This window comes from Condylura cristata, unplaced genomic scaffold (genome assembly GCF_000260355.1).
Source record: "Condylura cristata isolate star-nosed mole 26May11 unplaced genomic scaffold, ConCri1.0 scaffold00001, whole genome shotgun sequence".
NCBI lineage: Eukaryota > Metazoa > Chordata > Mammalia > Eulipotyphla > Talpidae > Condylura > Condylura cristata.
This window is the reverse complement of record NW_004567102.1, coordinates 61,255,540-61,264,831: the sequence shown is the minus strand read 5'-3', so window position 1 is coordinate 61,264,831 and position 9,292 is coordinate 61,255,540.

Below are 9,292 nucleotides of genomic sequence, written 5' to 3'. Positions count from 1 at the left end.
CACAGGAGACATTATTCAAAGTTATAGCAATGGAGACAATATCTGAACTCAATTCCATTGAAACGAAAAGCAGATTTTAAGAACAGAAATGGGGCAGGAGGGCAGTCATAGACCATCTGCTTGCTAATGAGCCTTATTCAAAGAAAAAAATAAGTTTTGTCTTATCTCTGTGTATCGAGTGAAGTTCTACAGCTTGGACAAAGATATGGTTCCTCCCAAAGAAACTGGGAAATAGAGGTGCTGTCTTTCTTGATATATTTCAAAGGGATGTTTTGCAGATCCTTGTGAAATGTATTCCTGGGTTTCAAAAACTTACATTTCAAAGAAGAAGAGGAAAAAATATAATTACAAGTTTTCTAAAATAAATACTCCATGGGGAGGTTAGTAACATAAGGTCAGAAAGAAACCTGTATAAAGTTTAATGATGTTGAGAAGAACTTCAAGGCCACAACATTTAATGAACATAATGAAATTGAGAAGAGCTTCACAGTACAATAACACCATTTTGTAAAGATAAGCTGAGAGAAAATAATGCATCCCATTAAGACATAGTGTTGTTCAGTAGCTTAGATTTTGCTTTAAATTTTGATTGTTGTTCAACCATGAACATTGACTTCTATTCTTGTTAACTTTAAGTGTAGCTGGAAAAAAAAGTAACTTCAAATAGTATGGTTTTGTGATATGTGCCAGCACCCTAAATATTTCCTCCACTAGTGTCAGTGATTCTTAAAATTCCATCATTACAGACATTTTATTCCTTTGAGTTATGAAGGAATTGTCCTCTATTAAAATGCAAAGCTCTTAAGGCCTGTGAAAATAGGGTAACAAACTAATTCCTTTCAGCCATTAACACTTAAAGTAATGAGATTTCCAGATCTTCCCTGTATAATGATAAACTGAAAACAATGTCCTGGAAAATGAGTCAGAAGGTAATGTAAGGAGACTGAACAAGAGTTTTGAGGTAGAACTTTGTCTGAGGAAAACAGGTCCAGCTAATGTAAGGAGATTGAACAAGAGTTTCGAGGTAGAGCTCTGTCTGAGGAAAACAGGTCCAGCTGATTGGTATTAAGCACATCCATGTTCTCTGTAGGGAAGAACAGCATTTGCAAAAAGAAAAGTTAGTGACGCAAGACTTTGGAAAAGGAGACCAGAGGATAGCAAACCAGACATTGACTCTTCTTAATAAAGAGCAGATAGGAATTTTAGGAAATACCTAACACCATGCTATAGGCAGAAAAAAATATTTAAAATGAAGATTTGCGTAACTGTATGGCCATGAAATGTCCAGTAAGAGACATTTACATGCCTTGTGTGTCCAGTTGTAGATTGTCAGTTACCTCCTCACTTTAATTATTATGTGTATGTTATTGTAGAGTCTATTATGTTATTGAACATTCATTCATTTTGTTTGATTTAAATTTTCTTTGATTGCCTAATATATATATATATATATATGTATGAATATATATGTATATATGTGTGTGTATATATATATAAAATCTATAGAAAGGGACAATGCAATTCTGACTACCTGATGATATTGTACAGTTAGTTTGGAGGAAGCATGTCAGTGATGGTCACATGATTAACACTAAAGAGAAACAAGGTTCTCCTTTGGGGCCATTCTTTTTACTAAAACATTTGTTGAAAAAAGTTTTAATTGCAATCCTCAGAGTAATTGTCATATGTGGGAAAATGAAAAGTCAGAAAAATACACTTTTTGTAAAACTCAGTGGCATGTGTGGCTGTTCTGTTTTGGTTTGAGTTTTTTAGGGGAAAGACAACGCATCTTTTTTTTTTTTTTTAAAGATTTATTTATTTATGCATACAGAACTGGGGTACAGGCCAGAGATGCGGAGGGTGAGAGGCTTCACCAGAGACAGAGTGGGGAACAGAACAGGCAGATCAACGAAGTACACTGCTGAGGGGAGCAGCGGGCGGGTCAGGAGAGGTCTGCCACGCCATGTGGTCACCTCCGGGGCAGGCGGGAGTTGAACTCATGCGAAAGCAGCTTTAGATTCTCAGTGCTGTGCTTTAACCCGCTGCACCACCAGGGAGGGCCAAGACAACGCATCTTTATGTCCAGTGAGTAATGGGATAATCTGGTATTTTATGCCACTGGGAGACCGGTGTTATTAGCCCAGCAGTCATGTCAGGCTGAGGCCGCACCACTGGTAAGAGAGCTGATTATGCCAATATCTCTTTGGAAAAGGTCAGGCAGGGCTCACCCACTGAGGAGGGGCCAACTGTGTGACACCAGCCTACCCGGGGAGGCTGCTCAGCTACTCTGTAAAAACAGGTTTTTCCTTGGAACCAGTTTTCTGTTCACCATTTTTAAATTTTAATTACATAAGTACTATTGGCTCTTACATTTCAGTTCAACTTCTTGATGGAAATATGCACAAATATTTAACCCCCCCCAATACTCTAAATTGTGTGTGTGCATGTCTGTGTGTATGTATGTAAGAAAGAGAGAGAGAAAAAATATAGGTTCAATATAACTTCTTTTTAGGGTTTATGTATTTCTACAATTATATTTTCATGGGAAAACAATCTAGTTTACTAATAAGCAGTTTGAAAATTTTATAATAAAAGATGTAAACAATTCTAGATATGATGAGAAAAACTGAGAATAACCTGGAAACTTGACAGGCTGGGGTGCATATGTCATTTCTTCCTGAAAGAATGCGAAGAATATGACAGAGCATCTGCTGTTACCACTCTAGCCCCAAACACTCATAGGAACAATGTACAAGGCATGAAATAGGTCTAGGTGTTCATTTAATATATGGCTTTACCTTGGTATTTTATTATATTTACATATCAACTTTATTATTTTATATTGATATTTTAATGTATTAAATTTCTATTTATTAACATGTAAATGCAAATAATCCTAAGACTTAAATTATATTTTGTGATAAATGAGTCTCCAATGCTTAAAATTGGTAACTCCCATGTTGCTAAGGAAAATATATGTGGGGGTCTTTGATGATGTGAAATTGTCAAGTCATGAATTAGTAATACTTGAAACTGAATAGCTGATATATCAAATTTCATCATATCTTTTGTGTATATATTTCAAGTTGTCCATGGTGAGAAAAAAAAAATGGAAAAACATCATCTGTAATGGAGAAAAATTTCACCAGGATATCTTGCCAATTTTATGAAGTCTGTTTTGGCCTGAAAAAAATATCATGGAAAAAAGCAATCAAAAGAGGAAGGAAAAAGTACTTAAGGGCCCTCCCAGCTGGCTCAATGGGTTAGGACACAGCACTGCAAGCTAGCCACAGCCACTTCAGTGTGAGTTCGATCCCTGACTGTGGAGGTGACCACATGATGCAGCACACTGCTCCCCTCAGCAGTGTACTTCCTTGATCCGCCTATTCTGCTCTCCACTCTGTCTCTGCCTCCTCTGACTCCTCTCACCACCCCTGCACCTCTGGCCTGCACCCCATTTCTGTATGAATAAATAAATAAATCTTAAAAACAAAATCAAACAAACAAACAAACAAAACACTAAGAACTTTTTAAGTTTGCATCAGACTTCAATGCTGGACATGCAAACCAATCTAGTTAGTCTAAGCAGATAGGATTATTTAATTAGCAAACATGAGTATATAAGGATTGGGGGAGCTGAAAAGAAGGGGCTGCCCTTACCCCATGGAGCACCAGGGGCTCCCTCTTCATAGCTGCAGACCACATATCAGAAATGTTGAGCAACCTTGGCAATTTATTTGTACCAAAGTGTTCTTGTTTACTAATGCATTTCCGATGCAGTCTCCTGTAAGTGCATCTAATCTGTAGAATGAAATAATGCTGTAAATGAGTTTGAAAGATGTCAGGTATTTGGTGATTTTTTTTTTTAACTGGAAAAAGGGTAGAATGGCAGTTGAAAGATGCTATTGTAGATATCTACCATGAAGACTTTCAAAATTGTTGCAGAAGAACAAATATTGTGATTGGTTTTTAAGACTGTAAGTAGTATAACGACAAAATATCTTGAATCCCCCCAAATTTGAAAAAGATGGCTCCATCAAGAAACATGATAAAATTTATCAATTTACACTGCTTACAAGACACACTTAGGTATAGTTGATGTTGTTCATTGCTGAAACTGAATATTCTACCTGTCTTCATTCCACAAAGTGCTGCTGCTTCAATGAAATATGTAGTGCCTGATAAGATTACAATGATTTTAAAAATTACCAAAATGTTTTGACTCACAATGAACAAATTAAAACCTGAGGAAAATATAAAAACAGAAGTTGAGTTTCTCTAGGTAGTCCTTGGCATTCTAAATTAGTATAAATATTTGAATTAAATTTGTTTAAACTATAGGCTCATATGCCTACTGATTATGAAGGTGTTTTGTTTAGAAACTGAAAAATAATGGTGTAAAATGATGTTCCACTGTTAAATTTTTCAACATGTTTTAAAAATAATTATCTGAATAAAAATGTGAATGGCAAGAAGGATCTTAAAAACCCAGACTAGCCTTTCTGGAAAAAGCTGTTAAAAAAAATCAAATTCACTTAATTATTCTTCCATACATTTTAGTGTGTGTGTGTGTAAGAAATAGTGCCCAAATGCCAATTAGATACAAGCATCTTACTGATCTTACAACTAATTACACAGAAGTGGCTAGAAAGAGACAAGCCCAACTCTAAGGAAGCTCATGGTTAGATATAAAAGGGCATTACAGTGTCTAATTGGATTAAATGTGCACAAGTACAACTTGGGTAACGGCCATGGAGAAACAAAATTGGCACAATGATAGGGAACAATGGGTGGAAAGACGTGTGTTTAGTTTTATAGGTTTATCAATACAGGCTTCTCAGATTGAAGATAGACAACATAAAGCAATGTGTCAATTGTTATGATATATTGGGAGGATCCAACCACTAATGTTTGCATTTTTGTGTGATATGAAGATGGTGGTGTGGGGTGTGTGTGTGTGTGTGTGTGTGTGTGTGTGTGTGTGTAAAAGAGATGCTTATGTGTGTTTTTTATGAGAGAAATGCCAGGGGTCAGAGTCTGCAAGGAACTGTGTATGTGTTAGAACTGATTAAAAGTGTAATTCTTAAATGTGTTAGTAGTGGAAAAATATTTTTATTTTTAAAACATATAATTTGATTTGGATAATATTTTAGGAGTGAAGAGGAGAGGTAACCCAGTTAAAAGAAGGTGGTATTTATTGAGACAGAGAAACCTCTGTGGGGAACAAAACTTTGAGTAGCATAATGACATGGAAACAATCTTGTGTATGTTAAGTTTCAGGTGTATGTAATGTGTCATCTAAATTTTTCTATCAGGGATTATTTTAAGGTTAACTCATTTGATATTTATAATAAATCAAGAAATATGCTGTTATAATCCTCATTGTAAGTTAAGTAACCTTATATGCAAAGAGGAATAGTGAGTTGCACAAGGTCACAAAGTTAGCAAATGTCAGGGTCAGGATTTTAGCCCAGATAATGTGGCTCCAAAGCCCATATGCTCACTCTGAATGGTCAGTTAGATATTTGGGCTGGAATGCAGGGGAGATTCTAAAGTGAATCTAGAAATACGGCAATCCATATAGAATAGACAAATGCTCTGGTAATAGAGGCAATTACCCAGAGAGGTGTTTCAAAAGAAAAAGAGGAAATAATATAGAACTAAACCTGAGAAATACCAACATTTAGATATTAGATAATGGGAAATAATGCAAGAGTGAATGAAAGGAATCGTCATATTGGTTAAAGGAAAGGCAAAATAGTTGGTATCAGAAACATTTCAGAATGGATGTTTCAAGAAACAAGAACTTATTAACTGTGTTACTCAGAAGTTATGATACGAGGGCAGAAGCAAAAGCAACTTCTGTGGAAGGAAGGAATAAAGTCAGATTAGAATGGAAGTACGAAGCAGAGAGGAAAGTACAGAATATTTTTAAACTCAGTACTGCATCATGAGTAAAGAGACTTTTTTGCTATTTCCTTTTGCTTTTGGGATTTGAAATTAGAGTTTGGTGGACATAAATAATTAGTGAAAATCTAAAAGATAAATTTAGAATTCATTGTTTGATGAACACATGGATGGAAAAAATCTGCTTGTTTTGGAGACATTCTATAGCTGCTCTGATAGTAAAAAGATGGTGTTTTGAAGTTATACAGAGTAATCGAGCTAGACTATCTTCAAAGAGAGGCATGTGTTTATGAGACAATCAATGTAAAATTAAGCATCTCAAGTGATAAAGATAAAATTCCAGTAGCTAACTTCATTCCATTTTAAAAATTTCCATTTTAGAGCCTCTCTAGTGGTCTAGGGGTAAATTCTCAGGCTATCACTGCTATGGCTTGTGTTCAAATCTCAGCCAGGAGCTGGCCCACCCATGGCAGGCCTCTCTTATCTCTCCAACTTTTCCCCTTCACAGTGTATTTCAATAAACCTGGCTGTCCTGCTCCTTATCCTCTCTGTGGTGAATCCACTCATCCCCTGTGCCTCTGTCCTATAGCCCAGTCCTTCTACACACACACACACACACACACACACACACACACACACACACACACACAAAAGCCTCCATTTTAGAAAGACATGTATCCAAACTGCCCTTAGTATTTACTGAATGTCAAAGGGTAAGCCTGTATTGCTGAGGAACGCACTTTTGAAAGTTTCGGCATAGTAAGGAGAATGCAAAGAGATAGAAAAGCCAGTAAAAAAGAAAGTAGCTTTATTTCTGTGCTCCCAGACAAGGTTCACTGACTCCAGAGGGTTGAGGTCAGAAAAGTCACACTGAGGGAGGGGTAAGAGGGGTTTTTATAGGCGTAGGTGGGGGGAGAAACGGCCAGGTGGAAAAATTTGACAAGGAACCTGAACTTATTTTTCTGCCTGGGCTTGTGTTAACTGGTGGTGACAAACAAGTCATGAGGTTATTACTCCCAAATATCTGTTTCTGCTTGGGGCAACTGCTCCTTCAGCATTCCTGTGTTTGGCTGGTGCCTGAACCTTACATTTGGGCCTTTTTTTTTTTTTTTTTTTTTGATAATAGGGTAAAGATTCATCTGACTGTTTCCTGCTAACAGGGGTCAAAGTGGGACAGGGAGGTTAGTTTATCAGAGTCTGAGAGAGGACTATGGACGAGGCAGATAAGGGTGAAGAAGCAGCGGATTAAAGGATTGGCATCTCATTTCAGAAATGTGGGCTGGGAAAAACCTGAGGAGACAGGTAGCGAACATGAAATAAAGAAAAATCATAATCATTGGTCCCACCTCAGGGAGAATATGTCAGGAGCAAGGATTTGAACATGACTCCAAAAATATGGGGTATAGGTTAAAGAATTGGAAGGATCGTTAAGATTGTTGGTTTGAGTGTGTCCGTTGTCGTATTCTGGACTGGCGACATGTCAAGGACTGAAAGAGATTTGTCTAGTTTCAGCACAGGTGTCCTGGGACAGAAGGCACTGCCTGACAGGTTATCATTGGATTCTAGTAGTATTTGGAACTGAAGGCATATTTGGTGGTTCCTGTGACTTTGTATGCGGAGAAGAGAACTAGAGAATAGGCCAGGAAAGTGGAAATGTCGCTGAGTCTTGGTAAAGCCTGGTTTGGTGGGTCTCATCGGTTACAGGTGTACTCATCAGTGGATATAGTCAGAGCATGGATAGGTGATCCTTACAACTTCCAGATGAAATATCTTATTAGAATTTTGCACCAAAATATTCTAGGGTGATAAAAATTCCATCAGTCTTGCATCATTTCTAAAGGGTACACTATATCTATTTATTTAGAATATTTTCAATGAATAAATGGGGGCAAATATTATGAAACTGCCAACAAACTAAAGCCTTTAGTTATTTGATTTCTCTATATTAAGATCTGCCTTTGTGGCTAAAAAATTACAAAAAATCCTTAGCCTTTTATAATTTAATATACCATTTAATTTTTGTCTGCAAGACACAGGATATCATATGTTTTGATTCATGAATCTTTTGTAATAGAGTGTCCTAGATATTAGAGCTCAAAATAATTTACACAGTAGGTTGTGTACCACTAAAATACATTTATATGTAATAGAAGTTAAACTTCCTTGTAATATTTATATGTGCAGATATAATTGAGCAAAATAATATGTAGTATCTTTCATTATGTTCATTGTTTAGTTTCAATGTACAAGAATAAAATATTTCCAGACTTGTATTTTGAGATTATAGTTTTTAATGTTCTATCTCTTTCTATTAAAAACACTTGGTTTTAGAAAGTTATGTCTGATTTTGTATTTTGCACATTATATTTGGACAAGATTTGACAAATCATCAGCTTAGCATTATTTGTTAGACACTTTGCAATCAAGATGAATCTATCTCAAAATTTTACCTATTTTGTAGTAGCCAATTAATATTAAGTTGTAAAATACAAATAAGTCACCCTTTTCAGTGAATTTGGAACAGATATCTTAATATATGTTCTAGATAAATAATTGAAAATCTGGCACAAATAAGATGTGATTTAATCAGTAATTCCCAGCTCTTGCTTGGGGGTGTTTCATAATTACAGGGCAGCAGCATATTACTTTCAAGTTAGCATTTTGTTCCCAGATAAATTAGGTTACAAGTCTGAGTTCAGATGATGGTGACTTGACTATATTAAAAACATTTACAATGCTTGAGTTGCTTTGAAGGCAAGAAAATATATTTTCAAGTGTGTTGTGATGATAAAAGTCTAGAAAGACAATAGTTACTAATTCTTTTGACAGTAAAGGGACTTTTAATGGAATAATTTACCAAACTCTACTGCCTTATTATTTAATATGATATCTTTGACTACCTCTTATATCACACATGGATTGGCTAGATAGATGATAACCTGCTTCACAGAGGATGAGAGGGGATTAATATCATATCATATTGTGGCACCTCTAAGATAATCCTCCATGTTCCAGTTTCTGGTTAGAATCATACAAAAAGATATTTGGCCCTAATGTAAAAACAATGGAAAGAATTTTGAAATAAATTCTAAAACTCAGGGAGAAAGTAAATTTCTGGAGAGCTCTAACATAAAACCTGAATTGAGTCATCTTGTTGTTTTTTTGTGGGTTTGTGCCTGAAATAACGGTTGTGATTAGAACGCAGGAATTCTGCTTGTTTTAGCTTATACCATAAGTTCTATCACTTGAGCAGAATGATTAAAAAATTGTATGAAGGATATTTGGACTAAATTTTGAAATTTAAAGGTGGGGATGATTTCCTTAAAACTAAGTTAGGGTGGCCCTCCCTGGTAGCCCAGCAGGTTAGGAAGCAGCACGGCAAGCT